We start from the raw sequence: 21,047 nt of genomic DNA, 5'->3' as shown, positions 1-21,047 counted from the left end.
ACGGCCCCAGTTCAGATAACTGAACTGAACTAAGACTCATTGAACCACACACCAAATGCAGATCATAAAACCACAGTCCACAAACTTCCAATCGCAACTTAGTGAAAAATAGTGGGATGCCTAAACCAACCTCAAGGGCTAGGGGAGAGACTTGCAGCTTGTGGCCACAGAGCCTACAAGCAAACAGAGTCAGAGGGAAAGCTTGTACTGCCGAAAGCTTGCAGCCAGCATGCACTTACACAACCTCAAATCAGCCTAGCTGTTGTGCTCCTTCCCAAATTGAAATCTAATTTCTTAGACTTAGATTTCCAGCCCCATTTAAGGAATAATCAGGACACGTCCCTCTATAATTAGCTTCACCATTTTAACATTTTATCTTAGGCTACAATATATTGCCAAGAGGAAGAAACTATGGAATAAAATAGCTGCTTAATAATAGTTATTAGTATTAGTATTATTAATGATACAAAGCATCTTTATAATAATAATAGAACTTTAGCACCTTTTGTTCTCAACACATTTTACTATTCTCAGGTCTATTCACCTGTCACTGTCACTGTCACACCCACTTAGTCACATATTTTGGGCACACTGTAGGCACTGATAGGACTTACTAAAGCAATATATATATATATATATATATATATATATATATATATATATATATATATATATATATTATTCATCCCTAGAATATATATATGTATTATTCATCCCTAGAGATGAAATGCTAATTGGTATATTGTACTTCTTTGGTGAAAGGCATTGTCCTCTTTGATCTCCAGTATAATGAGATTTATTTGGAACATCAAAGCATTCCATAAGAAACGAATAAGTGATTGGAACAGCAACATAAGCATCAAATTATTATGCCTCCAGAGGGAAGGGTGAGGGTGGAGATGAAGAAGCATCACATTTCTGGAAAAAAGAAGATGATCTTTCTAAGTAAAAAAAGAAAACATAGTATTTTGGGGCTAACATATTTGGAGTGGGCAATTTCAATTATTGATTCTTGAATTATAAAGATCTGGGCTCTTATCAAGATATATATATATATCTCAATTGATATATATAATTGATATATAATTGATATATATATATATATAATTGATATATATATATATCAATTAGCCTGGTCATTGCTGTAACACTGATATTAATGGAATAACTGTAATAATACCTATTATTTTTTCTTCTAAAGGAGAAAAAGAGAAGCCCAGAATATCTCAGATGGGTCACACTTTAATAATAATATCAGTTACAGCATTATAGGAGAATTATGAGCAATTTCTTCAATGGGGACAGTCAAAGCAAAGGTAAAGGTCAAGATCAGAGAGCAGACTTAAAGTAAAAATTCCAAGACTGCTTTTCATATAGTCCATAGATCTACCTACAACCAAAGAAGAAGATTCTTTATATCACCATATAATCTAGTTTAGTCAAATAGAAGAATAAATTTTAGATAAAGTTTCCTAAACTAGTAAAGAATATATGTATTTTTCTAACCTTGCCTCTTGCTTTTTCTTCCTGAGAACTTGGCATGATGGACAGCAGTTGTTGGGGACTAAGGCCCTTAGATAATAAACTCGGTAGCAAACAAACCCAGTTTAATGGATTTCCTCTGAGAATGCTTAACAGTACATTCTTATCTCTTGTAGTCATAGCTCCATCCTCTATAACTCTTCATGTTCAATTGACTCAATGAACAGTAAATAGAAATTATAGTTGAAAATGCCCATTCTCTCTCTCTCTCTCTCTCTCTCTCTCTCTCTCTCTCTCTCTCTCTCTATATATATATATATATATATATATATATATATATATATATATAGTACAAACACTCATTTATACTACACACACACACACACACACACACACACACACACACACACACACATGTTAAGTAAATAAGTAAATCTTTCCATGGGGGAGCCTAATAAAAATTCGAATTTCTTCCCTTTTTAAATGGTTAAGAACATTTCAAATTGTTGACAGAGATAGAGGACTAGTGAGGGGCACTGCTCCATCACATTGGGCATGTGTGAATTATAATTAATAGATCTTCAATAAGTGTTTGTGGTACCAGAAGAGGGTTTAGGCATGTTTTGATGTGGCTGTACACCACACAGTAGACAATACAAGTTATGCCTTACTGCTGCCTTGAGGTAGAAGTGATTCTTCAAAATACACTCTCATTGTCTTTTATTTTTAAGATAAGTTTGGAATATGAAGAATATAGGAGAAACTGACTAGTAAAATATTGAAGGTTTCGTCTTCCTTCCTTCCTTCCTTCCTTCCTTCCTTCCTTCCTTCCTTCCTTCCTTCCTTCCTTCCTTTCCTTTCCTCTCTCTCTCTCTCTCTCTCTCTCTCTCTCTCTCTCTCTCTCTCTCTCTCTCCCTCTCTTTCTTCTTCTTATCTTAGCAAGGAAAATGTCTTACTCTTGGTAAGATATTCTTGAGTTCTTGGAAGTGACCAGTCAAACCAAATCTTTTGTCAGAGATTTCTATTGCTTTAGCATTTTCTTTCTTTCACACATTGATCCTAGTATTTTATCACTGAGTCCAGCTGACGTTACCTGAAAAGTAACCCATCCACTTCTCATGATAACTACTTCCCACCTCCTATCTCAAGTCATCATTCTCTCTCAAATATGAACTATGAGAGAATCAGGACTCCCTCTTCATTTTTTCCTTACCTGAAAACACCCATTGCCCACACAATAGCAAGAATGTGCTTTTAGAATGTGAATTATGATCATGTCCCTTTACTTCTTTAATCCTGTTAATGGTTTTAACATGACTGACAATGTCCTCCATGTTCAACCTTCATGATTTCCCTATTCTCTTACCCTATTTCACTCACTCTGGCCTTCGTATTCCTTGAACAAGAGACATCTTTATCATGTGATCTGGACCTTGCTCTTCTCTCTCCTCGGAATGCTCTTCTTGAGACCTTTTGTATCCTTCCCAATTATTCATATCTTACTCAGAAAGACCCTCCATGGCCTTCCCCAACTAAATTTGCGATTTTTACCCCCTTTCAAATATGCTTTATTCCATTAGTCCACTTAATGGACTTCATGGGTCTTTTTATTATCTGGAACAAAGATACTTTTATTTATAGTTTATGGTCTATCTTCAACACTAGAATGTAAACACCATAAGTGTGAGAACCTCAATGAATTGATGAGTGCTGTGTCCATAGCTCCTTGCACAGTGATTGCCATATTCAATAGTTTTAAATTTTTTAAATTTCCTTTTGGAAAAAAAATAAACAAAAAGCCCCAAGGGTAATATTTGTAATAATAACCCTAAGGGGGGGAGGAATGTAATAGAAGAAAAATATTTTTCAAAAAATAAATTTATTATCTCACTGCCTAAACTAGTAAATCAAATTATGCTCTATGAAACAGTTAAAAATGAGGGAAAGTCTCTCTCTCTCTCTTTTTTAAAAATACATTTTATTGATTTTTTACAGAGAGGAAGGGAGAAGGATAGAGAGTTAGAAACATTGATGAGAGAGAAACATTGATTAGCTGCCTCCTGCACACTCCCTATTGGGGATGTGCCCGCAACCAAGGCACATGCCCTTGACCAGAATCGAACCTGGGACCTTTGAGTCCGCAGGCCGATGCTCTATCCAGTGAGCCAAATTGGTTAGGGCGAAAGTCTTTCTTTTAAAAGTATTACTTCATTGATACAGATTATTATATCTATACATATACACACCAAATATGTAATAATAATATAAAAATATGAGAGGCCCGATGCACGAAAATCATGCAAGAGGCTCAGATCTCATAGCCTCAGTGGCTTGCCTCGGCCCTTACAGCCCTGGCTTCATCCTGAAGGTCATCTGGAAGGACGTCCAGAAGCATGTCCGGAAGGACTTCTGGAAGGTCATTCAGCTTTCCGCTCTAATTAGCATATTACACTTTTATTATTATAGATGTGATAAAATAAGATATGGCAACAAACATTATTATACATGAAAGTCTATTAGATTAAAAAAGTTAACACATAAAATCATGTTTAGTGTTATTTTGACTATATAAACTGTATTTTCACTTGTATAGATTTTTAAGAGATATAGGAATAAAGAAAATCTTATTGGATTATTATATTATAGATGGTTTTGTCTTTTATTTCTAGAATTATTTTTAGTTTATGTGGTATTCCATCTCTCTAAGAAGCTGCCTATAAGAAAAAGATAATGGGAAGAAGAGGCAACTGCGATGAGCTGGTTAAGTATGAAGATCAACTCATAACAAACCAGCTTTCCACAGTAAATAATTCTAGGCTTGTCCCCATACCCTTCCTTTCATACTTTACATCTTTGCCACACTAATGCTCAACAGAAGCAACCAATTTTGAAACTGGCCAATAGCTCAGTTTTCCCTTAACCTTGCTAACTTACAGAGAAACCACATCCTATGAGGCAGACATTTTTGCTAAATTCTTCACTTAGGGAAGTTGTTGGCTAGTCTGCATTAACAACTTTAGAGTTCTGTTTTGAATTACTTCATTATGTTTAAAGAATTGAATGTGTTCCAAAATTATCCCAGTTTGACATCAGAGTTTCTACATTTCTCTAATTTGGCAAGGATTGCCAGAATTCAAATCCAGTCTATAGAGTTAACAAATGAACTCACTCTGTGTATTCTGGAACTTTTGTTATTTTCTATGTCTCTGTTACTTTCAGAGAAAGTTCAATATAATCACATATTCAGAGGTAGTTCACAAGTGTTTAGGTTATTGCTCAGATCTCAGGGGATCTTTGAAGAAGAAAATTAGTCCCAGCTACATATTCCTCCATATATATATATATCTATATCTATCTATCTATCATCTATCTATCTATCTATCTATCTATCTATCTATCTATCTATCTATCTATCTATAATATATATATATATATATATATATATATATATATATATATATATATATAATCAGGTTTGGGATTAAATAGTTTTTAAATAAAAAATGTTTTAGTAACCCGGTACCTTTGATATTTTCTAATTGATAATATAAGGAGAAAAAAAATTCAGGTTTTGTCAGAGATTCAAATGAACCTAATGAGGAAAAGAGTGCTATGATAAATAATGTCTTCAAGTATGAGGTAGCCAGATATAATGTTGATTAAACACTGTATTCATGATAGAAGCATATGTTTAGTGGGTCACATAGCATATATAATGAAATAAATAAATATATATATATATAGCATATATAATGAAATATATATATATATAGCATATATAATGAAATATATATATATATATTATGTTGCTTTTCTACTAACGTGCTTAGATTTTTTTCTAAGTGTCTGCATTTGATTTATAAAAACTTGATATAAAGTTTTATAAACATTTTCAGCTAATTAGAATATTTTTTCTTTTTTTGGATACAGGTAAGGACTACTTAAGAATCATTGTGTATAATGATTAAAATATACACTGAATTCAAGTAAAACAAATATATTAATTGCATGCTGAATAATCATCTTCAGTGTGAGCTAATGGATATTCAACAAGGGCGAGTTGTGCTGTGAGCTCTGGTTGGTCTCCTCTTATGATTCCATAATTTGATGCAATAATGTTCTTTCAACTTTGTACTGATAAATACATGAATTATACAACTTCAACTATCATAGATGGAAATATTAGAAAACAAACCTATATTTGCTGGTGGAAGTAAAAAGATGAATATAATGAATTAATGTAATAAAAATGAACATAAATGTAAGAGACAATATTTATTAAGTGCTATTATGTATGAGGCATGGCACTGTATGAGGCATTCATATGAGTTATTTCATGTAAACCTCACTACAACTCTATAGACTATTAATATAATCCATGCTTTATAGATTTGGAAATCAAAGTTCCAAAAGATCAAGCAATTTGCTTGGAGTCACCAATCTAGGCTTTGAAATGCAGTTATAACTTCAGAATTTCCCATCCTATTTTTTATATGGTAGCACTATCTTAAGAGCATGCACTTTGGCCTAAGTGACCAGAATATTAAAATAACATGGAGATAATGGGAAGGTACTGACATACATGAAAATGATTTAGTACTCTAGAGAATAGTGAATAAAATGTGAGTCAATAAAGAGAAAAGTATCACTAAAAATTAAAGTGATCTCAGAGGGTAATACCTAGGACTAAAGTCCCATCAGTGCCATTATTAGCACATTAGGACCTTTTATGAAAATTTAAAAAAAGGGGGGGGGGGTAAAGTGCTGTTTCTGGAAGGTTCAATTGCAAAAGATGTCCCCCACTTGACAGGCCATTGGAATATAGTGCCCCTTCCAGGATCCCAATTATAAAAAAACTAGGGGCCCAGTGCACGAATTTATGTACCTTGAAAGGGACTGTGGTCTGCGAGGCTGCAGTGGGCACAGGGGTGGGTCTCGGCCCATTCTCCTTGCCCCCACCCAGACCCTCCCACCACAGCCCCTGGTTCCCTGTCTGCTGGCAGCTCTGCTCCTGCCACTGCTGCTCCCATGTGCTGATGGTCCTGGCCTTGCTCACACCCACTGATGGTACAGAGAGATTGGGGCCAGCGCCAGGAGTGGGTATGAGCAGCAGCTGCTGCCTTGATCGTCCCTCAGGAGCAGGGGGAGGTGGAGAAGCCCTCAGGGGTGATTGGGGCCGACACTGGCAGCAGTTGTGAGTACTGGGTGAACCGTGGAGTGCAGGAGCAAAGAATTTTCAGTAAACACCAGAGGCTTGCCCTGAGGACAGCAACTGGCACCCCGCCTTGGTCTGGCACCCCCCTCACATGCTCCACTATCCCACCATGGCCAATGCCCACCATGTTCTGCATGTCCCCAGTGGTCAGCGCACATTATAGTGACCACTTGTTCAGTTTTTCGGTTGTTCCACTGTTCGATCTATTTGCATATTAGTTTAGATAGATAGATAGATAGATAGATAGATAGATAGATAGATAGATAGATAGATAGATAGATACCCTTCCTCTGGGTTGAGAGCCAGGACACAGGCTTTGATACACAATCATATGTTCCATTGACCCTTCTATATGTAATGCCGAATTATTTTCACAATATTTGTTTCAGTTGAATTTAGAATTTGATGTGAATAGGCATCTAATTTAACTTTTTTTTTTCTTTAGGGTGAATCATTTTGGCCAGTCATGTTTATTAACTAGTTTTCCCTTTCCCCAAAGATCCACAATGTGGAGATTCGGTCATATAATTTATGATTCAAACTAACGGTTTTTGGATTGCTAATCACTAAGCTAAGTGAGACACCAAGATAACACATGTAAGCTGGATTGTGCAAAGACAACTGGGATAAATGGCTACCCCACCTCTGGGTCATATGCTATATGTACTACTACTTTAGTCTATTTCACTATGCCTGCAGAGACTATAAACTGTGAATTTTTAAGGTTGTCAGATACATTTTGATACCTTCAGGGCAAAAATTTGCTTTTTGAGAGTAACATAGCTAATTCAATTTCTAATGTCAATTAATTTGCTTCAAGTAATTTGCTTTTCATACTAAATTTTTACTTAATTTTTTATCTGTTTGCTCATTTTTATAGTGTTTATTTGCTCAGGCTGGCATAATAAAATTCCATAAACTGGATAACTTAAAAAAAAATTACTTTCTTATAGTTCTGAAGGCTGGAATTTCAAGGTTAATATGTTGGCAGGCATGGTTTCTTCTGAGGCTTCTGTTCTTGGCTTGCAAATAATTGCTTTCCTACTGTGCCCTCACATAGTAATTTGTTTGTGTGCATTCATTTCTGGTATATCTTTGTGTGTCTAAATTGTCTCTTCTTATAAGGACACCTTCAGGTTGAATCAGGGCCCACCCTAATGGCTTCATTTTAACTTAATTATCTCTGTACAGCCCTATTTCCAAATAGAGTCATATTCTGAGCTACTGGGTTCAGGGTTTGAGAGTATGAATTTTAGGGGGAGCAAAATTTTGCTCATAACAATAGTGTATTCATTGTACATTTAATATAATTTTTAATATTTTCTTTAAGCATATTAAACAAATTCATTTAATGTTTTGTATTTGGTCATACAAAACAATAACCATAGCAAGCAACACACACCATTATTTAAAATAAACATTTTAAAATGGAATTGTAAATGTTTCTTTAACATTTTCATAATAGTTGTAGTTACACAATCAATTACTTTAGTTATTTTACTATTAATCTCATCACAGTAGAAATGGAACATACAGGGTTATATACACTTTATCCATTGTCATAAGCCCATCAACAAATAATAAAGCAGGTTGCATTACAGGTGAAATACATAATTGTTTAAAAGGAGTAAACTAGGATAAGAATTTAAGTGAATCAGGAAAAAACTAATCTAAAACACTAACAAGCAAACTATTAAAATGCAGACCCTAATAATTGGGACAGCATGTCAATCTATGCATGGGCAGGTGTTAAAAATCATCCACAAAATCTTCTATTGAAGTATGTTCCATAGTAGTCATGGGTAAAATGATGAGCGTAGAATTAACAGTCAGCAGAAAATGTCTAAAAGGGATTTAAAATCCACTTCTGGGGAATCCCTTTCATCCCATGCAGAATATTTTATATCAGAGATTTACAAAAATTTCCCCTATGGCACCAGTCAGTGTGGTTCCATAATATCAAAGACTTACAAGGGTGCCCAGGAAAAAGAAATGACTGTAATCAGCCGGTGAAGGCTGCCTGGCTGTGTAAAGTAAACTGCATTATACAGGACAGAAACAGCTCCTTGATAAACTCCCACAAATAAAAGGCACATTAGCTCACTGAGAAGTGAATTCTTCGTTAAGTGAAAATGAAATCTCTTATATCCAAATACATTTATAATTGCATATTCCACCTAGAATAAATATTTTACTTTTAAAAACCTGGAAACATTTAAAATTAAATATAGACATAGAGTTTGTTAGTAACTACTGATAAAAGGCAGATGTTATCAAAAACATATACTCTTTTTTTTGAAAAATATACTTTTATTATTTATTTCAGAGAGGATGGGAGAGGGAGAGAGAGACAGAAATATCAATAATGAGAGGGTATCATTGATCGGCTGTTTCCTGCACTCCCTACTGGGTATTGAGCCAAGAATCTGGGCATGTGCCCTGATTGGGAATTGAAACATGACCTCCTGGTTCACCTGGTTCATAGTTCAATGCTCACACACTGAGCCACACCAGCCAGGTAAAGAGTATAGTGTTCTATGGTTTCAGGCTAGAATACCCAAAGGTCAGCTCTGACATCTAGGTGCTAGGATTTCAGTATTTTATATCATTTAGCAGAAAGTGGCCAGAGGATTTTCTTATTAGCTCTGTGCAAACTCTAGATTTCTACCAGACAATTGTACATTTTAGAAATGCAATCTCTTTCTTAATTGAGCAGCCAAAAATTATACCTAGTCTACCCCATAATATAGTTAGTTTAAATAAAGGTCAGACTTTATTTAGTCTTGAATCATCTAGGAAAGATAAAACACATGTGAGGGAAACATTTTTTTCAGGAGATCGACTCAGAAAATTCACCGTGGTCGCAATATGGATACTGGCAAATCAAAATCTTCTTGATGAGCTAATTTACTTAAAGCTTTGTGTCTTTGTGAATATAATAAGTTTGTAATTGGGCAGGGAAAAAAAGATGAGTGGTAATATAGATGGTCTCAAATACACATATATGTTTTGAGATATACTTGTCTTTTTGCATTTTAACATATGCCATCAAGGAATCAAGTTGCAAAATAATTTTTTCAGTGGTTTCACATGATAAGAGCTGTGGCTTTATGGTTTGGCATCAAATGAAAGTAATGTGAAGTCCAGAGTTTCAAATAATGTCATTTATAAAGAATGAATAGCACTAGCTTTTGCAGAAAAGATTAAATCTGCAGATACTCCTTATAGGAAATTATAGTAAAAGAAACAGGATTGTCGTTGGACAGATAAGTAAGGCTGTACAAGGAATCTTTGCATTAGTTTCTGCTTTCTGGGAGTTTAAAATATAAGAGATTTCACTTAATTTCCTAATACTCATTCTTACTGATAATGATGTCTAGAAATTATCTTGTTAATTTCTCTAATGTCAATTTCACAGTTAGTGCTTACCTAATATTATCACATTTCTCCAGGTAAGTTGTAGTTATGAAAGACTTTATGCCGACTTGATATTTAATTTTCAGTAATTCTTTCCAGGTAATATTGAAGGTTCCTATATTAGTAACATGATAAACATATTCTATCACAGTTAATTTATGCCAAAGGTGTAAAAGTTCTTGGAAGCTAACTACATATGGAAACTGTTTTCTTCAGATACTTGTATTTAACACTTTTTAATTAGCTCTTAGTAAATACTCCTCAGTGCTCTGGAAAAATAACTAATATTATTATTATTTTTTTAAATCTTTAAACCTTAAAAATTCTATCTAGGCACATTAATGCTTATCACACTAAAGCTTTTCTTTACAAAATGATTATGTTATTTTGGGGCAATACATTTTCTAGTAATCTTTCTTTCTAAAGTGGACAATATTATAAAAGTCCTTTGAAAGCCATAGTGGCCAGGTTGTTGTTTCTATAGCAGTAGCACTATTATTTATTATGTCACATAAGACTAGTTACGATAAATGGTTGTGGCCATCTTTCTCTTAAGTTGCCTGACTCTCAAGGTATAAGATTAGATTATTTAAAATGAGGCTTCAAATGATTGACTTACAAAAAGAAAACTAGTTAGATGGAAAAAAGATGAAAGATAGATGACCATTAGGTATTCATTCATTCATTCATTCATTCATTCATTATTCACCCACTTATTCAATTAGTCTGTCATTCAGTCATTCCTATAGGAATATGTGGTTGAATCTTTTTCCTTCTTTTTTATGAAGAAGACAGATAATAAAATAAATAAAATATTATTAAAATGTATGCAATTAAGATAATGCCAAGTAGTGATAAGTAGTCTGCTTATGTAAATAGACAATAAATAGGAGTGACCATTTTGGATCAGCTGGAGTCTTCCAAAATAAATTTTCAAGAAGAGTTGTATACATGGTTAGCATGCTTGAAGAATAGAAAATAAGCCAAGTGGTTTAAATATAGTGGGTAAAAGGAAAAAGAACAAGGAATAGAAATTAAGTGAAGCAGATTTATAGAGAAGAAAAGTTTATTGAAAGGAATTGAAATAATTTAAGATCTTTAGAATGAAGACACATTAAAATAGTCACACTGACTATTGTATGAAATAATAGATTATGAGTAGAAACAAAAGTGGCAGAAGTGAGACAAATTAGGAGACCATTTCATAATCAAGGAAAGAGATGGTACTGGTGGCTTGGTTGGGGTAGTAGCAGTGAAAGTGAGGAGATATATTTGGAATATATTTTGAGACAATGTCATTTTCCAACAAAAAAAAAAAATTGGGAAAAGAACTGGTATGAGTGGAAATATCACATTTTAGGCTTTAACCATATTAAGACTTAGATGCCTACAAGATCTAAGTAAGAATGTCAGGTTGTTAGACCAGTGAATATAGAAGTCCAAACAGGACATTAAAATTTACAAGTCTTTGATATTTTTAAAGCTACACATTCTATGAAAAAATAGTATAAAGATACAAAATATGTCCAGGTCCTACGCCCTGAAGCACTACAACATTTAAAGAGTGCAAACACACACACACACACACACACACACACACACACACACACACACACACACAAAGGATTTCTGCAATATAGACTAATACGGAGTAGTCTGTGAGTGAGGAAGAAAGCTGAGAGAGGGTGGTGACCTAAAATCGAAATTAATAAAGAATAACAAACAGTATTTAAAGGATAGCATGGTCAACTGTTGAAGACAAAGCAAGTAAGATGACTGAGAATTGGTCACTGTGTCACCTGGCTTGGCAACATGTGGACACTGCGAATATTAATAAAGGTGATTTCTTGGAGTTTATTGGGAAAGAAATCAGACTGGAGCAGACATCCAAAAAACTAAGTGATGAAATGTTAGTAGGCTGTCCAAATATAACTGAAAATAATTGCAAAGAGCATGTTCTCATTAAATGTACAGACCTTTACTATTGGACAAAATAGTTTGTGTTTTTCAAAGTTTTATCATTCAACCAGAAAATTGATCTTATGGTAAATAGATTATAATGCCATTTGACCAAAAAAACTAAACTCATACTAAATTATAATTGATTTAAAGAATGTCAAATTCAATTTATCAGTCATGAGAAAAGAAGACACAAAGATGAAAGTTTAATTTAAGAATATTTAAAAAAAACATACTATATATATCATGAATGACTGGATCATTTGAAGGATGAACTATTTCAATAATATCTTTATTGCCTTAAAAAGTATAGTCTGTAAGAATTCAATAGGGTGTTTCTCGGGGTTAGAATATGAAAAGTAACTTTTAAATTTAAAACTGCTCAGTTGTAACTGGTTTCTTTCAGATCTCAATTCAATAGAAGTTTTAAAATATTCTTCTCAAAATTTATCTACCCTTAGTTCAAAATAGACCTTTTCCCTTAGGTGTCTTTCTTACCATAATTTTTGTAAACAACTTTTTTTTCAATTTTATTGATTTTTGATTGACAACTAAAATTGTAAAATATTTAAAGTGTACAACATGATGACTTGATATACATATACATTGTGAAAGGATTCCCATAATTGAGATCATAAATCTACCACTTCATATGTTTACCTTTTGTGTGAGATGCTTAATTTCTATTCTCAGCAAGTTTCAATTACAAACAATAGAGTGTTATCAACTATAGCGACCCTGTTATACAGTAGCTTCTCAGGCCCTGGTTATCTTACAGCTGAGTTTGTTATCTTCAACCAGTCTTTCCCTCTTGGCCACATCCACCACTCATTTGGTGGATAGACCTGATTGCGGTTGTTTGTTTATTTGTTTTTTAATTAGCAATGGCTGGGATATTTTTCTGAAAAATAAAAGAGATCAACTAGAAGATTTCTAGGGTTCCTAGTCTAAGGTTATAATGTGAATAATTTAAAGTCCTTTCAATTATTCTCATCTTCTAAGGTATTGGTGTATGGCCCCATCCATTATAAGGTATTTAATTTGAGATTAATTATAGCCATCTATGATAAGGCCTGGTGTTTAAGTGTTATACTAGGTATTAATTAAGATAAATATTGTTTTATATACATAAAGTAGAAAATATTGGAATTTTTGTCTGTTTTATGTGTTTGTATTTTTATCAAATACATATCTCGTGTGTGATTAAATTCTGAGTAGAACTGCTGAATGATACAGTCTCAAAAAATGAGAAATCTGTTATATTTTTCTCTAAATTCAACATAATTACATTTTACTGATCATTCAGCTAAAAGGCTAAAAGTCAAACATTCCAAAAGTGAAAAATAGCTAATGCATTCTGCACTTAAAGTTTTGGATTACTTCGAGGTATGAAAAAAAAAAGCCTATTAATTAATAGAATTACTACTGAAAGTGGGAGATTTGGATCCTCTCCAGTTTTATCATATTAGGAGGTCATGAAATAATTAGATTGATTGTAGTTTCTTTAACAAATTCATAATGCTTAAAGTGATTCACATTCACGAAGTACCTTCTGATTAGGGAGGTATTATTTTTCATATCATTATTCCTACCCATAATACTAAACTTCAATTTTTAATACTATGTTAAGCAGTGGATTAAGTTTTTTTAAAAATATATCTTTATTGATTTCAGAGAGGAAGGGAAAGGGAGAGAGAGATAAAAACATCAATGATGAGAGAGAAGCATTGATCGGCTGCCTCCTGTGCACCTCACACTGGGAATAGAGCCCGCAACCCTGGCATATGCCCTGACTGTGATCTCCTGGTTCATAGGTTGATGCTCAACCACTGAGCCATGCCAGCTGGGTTTAAGTGTGTGTGTGTGTGTGTGTGTGTGTGTCTGTGTGTGTGTGTCTGTGTGTGTGTGTGTGTGTCTGTGTGTGTGTGTGTCTGTGTGTGTGTGTGTGTGTGTGTGTGTGTTTATATAGAGTTCTAACAACCACCCTATTTTTTTATTCTCACCCAAATTTTATAGATGAGAAAGTTGAATCTCAGAAAAATTAATTAACTTAATGTTAGATTCTCCAGTTACTAAACAAGTCAGTTAGGATTCCAACTTATGATATGTACCTGAATCCAAACCCCATGCTCTTCTAGCTACACCTTGCCACATTAATAGAAAAATCCATGAGAACACTTTTCAGAAAGTATGATACTATTTTAGACTTTCTATAGTAGAAAGGCTACGAATTCTAGTAAGATTTTCCTCTTGAGAATGAATTTCTCTGTAAAAAATTTTGGGCGAGAAGGTATGATGTAGCACATCAAACCAAGAGGAATACAGCTAGAGTAAAAGTTCCAGAACCAGTGGACATCAATGGGCATTTACTCTTGCTCGAGGATTACCTTTCTCCTCTGCACTCATGAATGCTGAGTGTGTGTGTGTGTGTGTGTGTGTGTGTGACCATTTTGTCTTAACCATTTTGGTTTTAAGCTCTTCCATCACTCCATTGCAGTTTCTTATGTTAAGGTAACATTAATAAACTACTTAGCCAATTGCTGCCTACTTCAGCTGTTATTTACTTTTAATTCCTGCCCCTGTCACTTGATCTTTATCCCTAATTAACAGCCTGTCTCTGTCTGTTTTTTGAGCATCCTAAACCAAAACCTAGTGCACCCAGGAGAGACACAAAATGAACAGAGAAAACTGCTTTACCAAATGGGCCCTTGATAAAGCACTAAGGGACAATTTAACAAAATCTGTGTGGAAAATTCTCACCCTTGAATGAAGGGGTGGGTGAAATATGGAGTAATTGATGGACCTATCCCCTGCCCAACATCCTGAAAATAAGTTACCAAAGCAAGTAAAACTAAGAAACCCTAGGAAAGCTGCTGTTGGCAGGGAAGGGCAACTGAGCACTATGAAGTTACCACATTTGCAGGGGAACCAGATCTGAAGTAAAAGTTAAATTAAGTTTGACTTAAACTTAGGAAGATAAATTTCATCATGCCTGAGTAATTAGCTAGAGATTGTCACAGAGGCATTTATTTACATTTATATCTCTGTCCATAGCCTGAGATCCACTAGCAAACAGACACTGAGCCAACCCTAGCCTAGAATGGGGCCTAGATCAGAGTAAGGGTCCACTAACTCTTTCAGAATAAATAACAGCCAATCCTCTCTTTTATCCCTGAATTTACTATAGAATCATAGCTTTAATCCTGCTTTTAGACAAGAAATAATTTGCTCAAGCCAAGTCTCACTCAGAATGATAAAAAGTAAGGAAGGATAGGCTAATTATGTTAGAGCTAAGTTATTAAGGACACAATGTATTTCAAATCTCATTTTATCTATAAATATCATCACATGCATGTTTTTAATAGAATAGTTTAAAGACATATTTTGTAGATAAAATTATTTAAAACAAAATCTTAAATATAATTCCCAATATATAAAATAATAAAAGTATTTCAGAAACACCTCAGAGAACTTGAATCTATAGGGAAAAATATTTTGTTATTTGCAGGAGGCTTGAAATAAATCTTCAAGCATATAAAGGTTTAAGGAGCATAGTTTGGAAACTGCTGTTTTCATATACGTTTATCTTACAATGGTTATTAATAGAAAATTGATGCTTTGGGAAAATGCCATGTTTCTATTATGACTTCAGTTCTTCCTTTGGCACAATTTTCCATGGGGAGAGGAAGAGGTGTAGGCAATTTTGGCAATATCTTGGTTTGAGGAGCAGAAAAAGTTTCTGGTCTGTTTAGTTTAAATCATCAGTACCATGAGTGAAAGGGTCCTGTGGGCTTGCTTTCCCAAGTCAGGGTTCTTAATAAACCAATTATTCAGTAATTATAAAAATATTCATAAATTTTCCATTACAAAAACTACCACATTTTTTCAGTATCAGATCTCCTATTAGGTGGGTGTTAGAAGTTCCTCTTAAGACTTATTTTGAGCCCAGGATTTTAGTGGACTTATAAATAAGCTATCATCCAGTGTTTCATCACCAGGGAAAAAATAATGCCGCAGCTCTAGAAATGAGACCTAATAAAAGGAAATGCTTACTTTCTGTAATTAATGTGTAACTTGGTCTGAATTAAACACCCAACCTTCTCTCATTCAATCACTTCAAAGCTACTTGCCATCCCGTTTCCATAGGTTACGTGTGATGAGAAACAGACCCAGGGGTTTTGGAGTTTTCTGGGATGAAAGAGGCCATGTGACTAAAACATTCTGTGATTAATGTACATTCATTTTGCATTTGATAGAATTCAGTGTTGATCCAAGTTTTTGAGGTAATTAAGAACCCGACTTGGTGAGTTGCTGCTCTGTGAGTTTGAACTGCTGTGATGGCCAGAATATGTTGTGCCCACATGATTTAAGGAGTTGGCTTTAAGTTCATGACTTCAGACCTTTTGCTGCCTCATATTCCAAAGTTCAGCTAATAAAGAACACCCAGTTTGAACTTAAGTGTTAGCCTTTTCTGCTAAGGCAGTGGTTCTCAACCTTGGCTGCACATTGGAATCACCTGGGAATCTATTTAAAATCCTTATTTCTGGGCCTCATCCTCCAGAAATTCTGTTTCTTTGTTACTAATGTTGTGGCCCCACCCCATAACAAAGAAACAGAATTTCCGGAGAATGAGGCCCAGAAATCAGGATTTTCAAAAGATTCCCAGGTGATTCTAATGTGCAGCCAAGGTTGAGAACCACTGTGCTAAGGAATCTTTATAAATGCATAAGGAAGAATACATTATGACTGACAGCTGCCTAGGAGAGGAGGTGGCTCTAAGAGCCATCATGTGGGTACAAGGACTTACTTGAATCCTTACTTTCCTGTGTACCTCAAAGTCCATCCCACTGTGTAAGTTCCCTCACATGTCTGTGAAACATCTCCCCTCCCCATTCCCCATTCCCCTCTTCATTCAAAATTTATAGGTCCAATATAGATATTGCCTTAGCACATTTTACTATAAAGTCTTCACAAATGAGTCAGTAATTTATGAATCCTAAGCTATGTGTGAGTCAATAGAACAACAAAATGTTATTTTCTGCTTCCAAAACTAGATACATATGTAAAAGCTAATGCTGGAGTCATAGGAATTATAAGTATAAAAGCCATGATGATATAATTGTAAAATCTGTTATTGACATGCAAAAGGAGACTAACAGGTTATGCTTAAACAGTACATCAAATAAATAAATAGATAAGTAAATAAATAAATATCTTTGTAAAACTGAAGTGTGAATTTTAATTAACAACCTTACTGATTTTTTACATTTCTGAAATTAAATATAACTATCCTGGCATCCAAGAGTAGCTATATGAGTTACATAGCACTCACTTTCTCCTCTACTGCAAACTTCAAGTTATTGCTCACTTAAGAACCTCAATATTTGTTAGAATGCACACTGCCAGGATGCTGTGAAAAAATAATGAAAAACATGAATGTAGTCTGCTCCCCACGCCATGGACTTCAGAGTTTGTGTCCTCTCTGGGGTTTCCAGTGTCCTGAGATGTCCTCAGGCTCAATAGTTCCCCGGAACCTCTCATCCTCCTCCTTTGATCTGATCTTCCTTCCTCAGGATGCCTGGGCAGAGCTGGCCTTCTGAAGTTACTAGTTCTCTTTCACGGAATACCAACATGAGGTAGTAATGTCAGTAAAGAGTCAGTGTCTAGGATAATAATCAATATTTTAAGAGTTATTATTATTTTTTATTTTGCTTTTACTTATTTCCGGGCTTTTGTATGCTAAATTTCACTGAATCAAAGCTTTCCAGGTAAGTTTTATTTTCTATATACTCTATATATCTATCACTCATGCTCATATTTCTTAATTCAAGCTCACAATCAAAATGAGTTATCTTAACCTGTTGTCTGTATCGTGCATGTAACTGTGTTTGTTACATGATATTAAACTATCAAAGCAATCCTTCGCAAAGAGATTGATTGAAGATCTATTTTTATTTTATTTATTTGTTTACTCATTTATTTTACTCACAGCAAGCCTGGATTACAGGTTACCAGTAGAAAGAAAAGAATTAAGATGTTGGACTATTGAATGCCATGTGGAGAAGAATGTGTGTTATCGGTTGCAGCAAGGCTATCTAGCGTATATGCCTCATGTGAACCAGTGCGATTTATAAGTGCAGACGATCTGAAAATATCATTATGGAAGGAATGTACCCCATGGTTTCCATAAGGGAGGCAGAGCCTTGATTTTTTCCTTCACCTTGAAGTCAATCACTCCAATGACTGTTATTCCCCAACTACAGGAAGACATTGCAAATGTGATTAAAAAATGATTTTGTTGGATGTCTGACAGAACAGTTCCTACTGAGAAGGCAGGCATAGTAAAAAGACACATCATATTAGTGGAAAAGAAATTCACACCGAAGACTCTTGAATCATATTCAGAATCATGAACAAACTTGAAACCTGAGTCACCGTGAACTGAAAATGCGCTGGAAAAACTTTGAGGTGATGACAATTTGAGCTCACAGCCAAGGTCACATGGCAATAGGATTCCTGTGATTTTTCTCACCACTACTGAGCTAGCAAATGCTGGTAATCTCCCAAGAGACACTGTTCTTGGGAAATTTCCAAAATAAAGAAGTTAGAATAAGAATCAAAAATCATGCATACTTACTGACGCTGAGCTTTGGAACCCTTTATGGTTCATCCATTCTTTTCCTACATTTTGCTCATGCTGAGAAGCTCCCCAGCTGTGAAAGTTTCACACTTTACTTTAAACTCCAGAGCTTTAAATCAAACCCAGGATTTAATGCATTTTATGGACCTTCAGGAATAAAGGCCCTAGCCAACTCCTGAGAAAGGTACATGGATTAAAATGCCAGAATTTCTGTTCACATCAAGGAATAACAAACAAAGCTGTCAAAAGATCTTGGATTGGATTAAAGTGAGTGTTTAACACACCAAATTAAAACATAGAAAATGAGGTCACAGCATCACATCTTATCTATATAATAAAGAGCCAGGGTCGTAACCACCGATTACCACTAAAGGCTCGACCAGACTGGAAGTCTGTGCTGTTGAGGGCTCCCCAACCCAGCACTGACTACATAGAGGGCTGAAGATCAGTCCTGGAGAGAGGCCTGCAGAGAGAGAGGCAGGGTCTGATCTGTAGCCTCTGTGGCAGCTTTTGATCAGCACTTGCCTCTCTCTTTCTCTCCCAGTCGTGCTTCTATTTCTCTCCAGGCCTCCACCAGGGCTACTGATCAGCCCCATCTTTCTGATCAGGCCCTGTTGGTAGGCATAGAAACTGACCAATCAGAACCAAATCTGGTTGAATGTAAGGAGCCAATGGCTGCCTAGGAGGCAGAGCTTTTGATGCTGACTGCCATAGAAACTGACCAATCAGAACCAAACTGGCTGGCAGAGGAGGGCAGTTGGGAGTGATCAGGAAGGCAGAGGCAGTTAGGGGTAATCAGGCAGGCAGAGAGGTTAGGGGTGATCAGGCAAGCATTAGAGGTGTTAGGGGCAATCAGGCAGGCAGGCAGGTGAGTGGTTAGGAGCCAGCAGTCCCAGATTGTGAGAGGGGTGTCCAACCGCCCGTTTAAGATTGGGCCTAAACTGGCAGTCAGACATCTCCTGAAGGGTCTCCAATTGGAGTGGGTGCAGGCTGGGCTGAGGGAACCACCCCCTCCATGCACGAATTTCATGCACTGGGCCTTTAGTTAACTATAATGTCCTAACAATGAGGTTAATCTTTTGCATTCCAGAGCTATCAGTAGTTCATGCTATATACCTTATATTTGAATCACATAATAGAAAAAAAAAACCCAAAATATTTTATAAATCCTCCTAATCATTTCACATGAATACCAGGAAAATTTTAAGTATTTCTAAAAGAATACTCTTTTTTCCTAAGCCCTTTAGATTTGGGTACAATATATCAAAATAACTAGTTTTATGCAGAATCACATAAGAAGAGTTCATAAAGAAGAAGAGTTTAGTTTTAATCCTCAATTACAGGGAAAGATCATGTCATCATCAATATATATCTTTTCATTTATTTCATATTCCAGAGACCTTACCTTATTGTTAGCTTTTGTTGTTATCCAGGAATATCTAAATGTGTCCTTCATTTTTTACCTATAATTTTAATTATTCCATCCAGGGTAAAGAGAAAACGAAAAGAGTGGTGCCTTATTCTGTATTTACCCAGCATTGCACCATCTGCTTAAAGACAGTTTTTAAATTAATCTTTCACTTTTACCTCCTGAGGGGGAAAAAAAAAACAATCTATTAACTATTTAGTGACTAGTAGTGTATCTTACATTTAAAGAATTAACTTTCCCCATGATTATGTGTAATATTGTTGTGATAAAGATGAAATTAGAATACATTAGGTGTTTAATCCATGATTATTGAGTGAATAATTGAGTTTACTCTATGTATAGTGGAGACAGGCATGAAAAGTAAGCTTGACTAGGCTTTAAACCTCAGTTTGTCTGCTAGGAATAGCATGGCAGACTTAATACATGCCATGATATGAGAAGAAACTCCTTTCTACATAAATATGAGCAAATAGCTATGCACAAATTATAGCTACTGTGGTACAGTGCTCTCATAGAAGCTTCCCTGTAGTCCTCATTAGTAAATCCTAAACCAAATATGGCTGGGAATAGCTTTTTCTAATTCCAGCATTTGGTCACACATTTTTAGGTCATATGGTTTAGCACAGAAACATTTAAAATGAAGATTTCCAGGTTCTTCCCTAAAGAGATTCTAATTCATTAGGTCTGGAGAAAGTTCTAAGCATCTTCCATTTTAATCATCAACCCAGATGACTCTGATAGAGATGGTCTATGTCCATGGTCTCTGCTGATTTTTATGGCCAATACTTATATTAAAGGTGTTATTACTTATTGCAGAACATTTCTCAATGTTGCAGTCATTTTAAGTGCAATATTTTTCTATTTTAGTATTACAGGGTAATCTGACACATAACTTCAAAAACCCA

Source organism: Myotis myotis, unplaced genomic scaffold, assembly GCF_014108235.1.
Source record: "Myotis myotis isolate mMyoMyo1 unplaced genomic scaffold, mMyoMyo1.p scaffold_m19_p_1, whole genome shotgun sequence".
NCBI lineage: Eukaryota > Metazoa > Chordata > Mammalia > Chiroptera > Vespertilionidae > Myotis > Myotis myotis.
The sequence above is the reverse complement of the archived record's forward strand: the minus strand, read 5'-3'. Positions refer to the sequence as shown.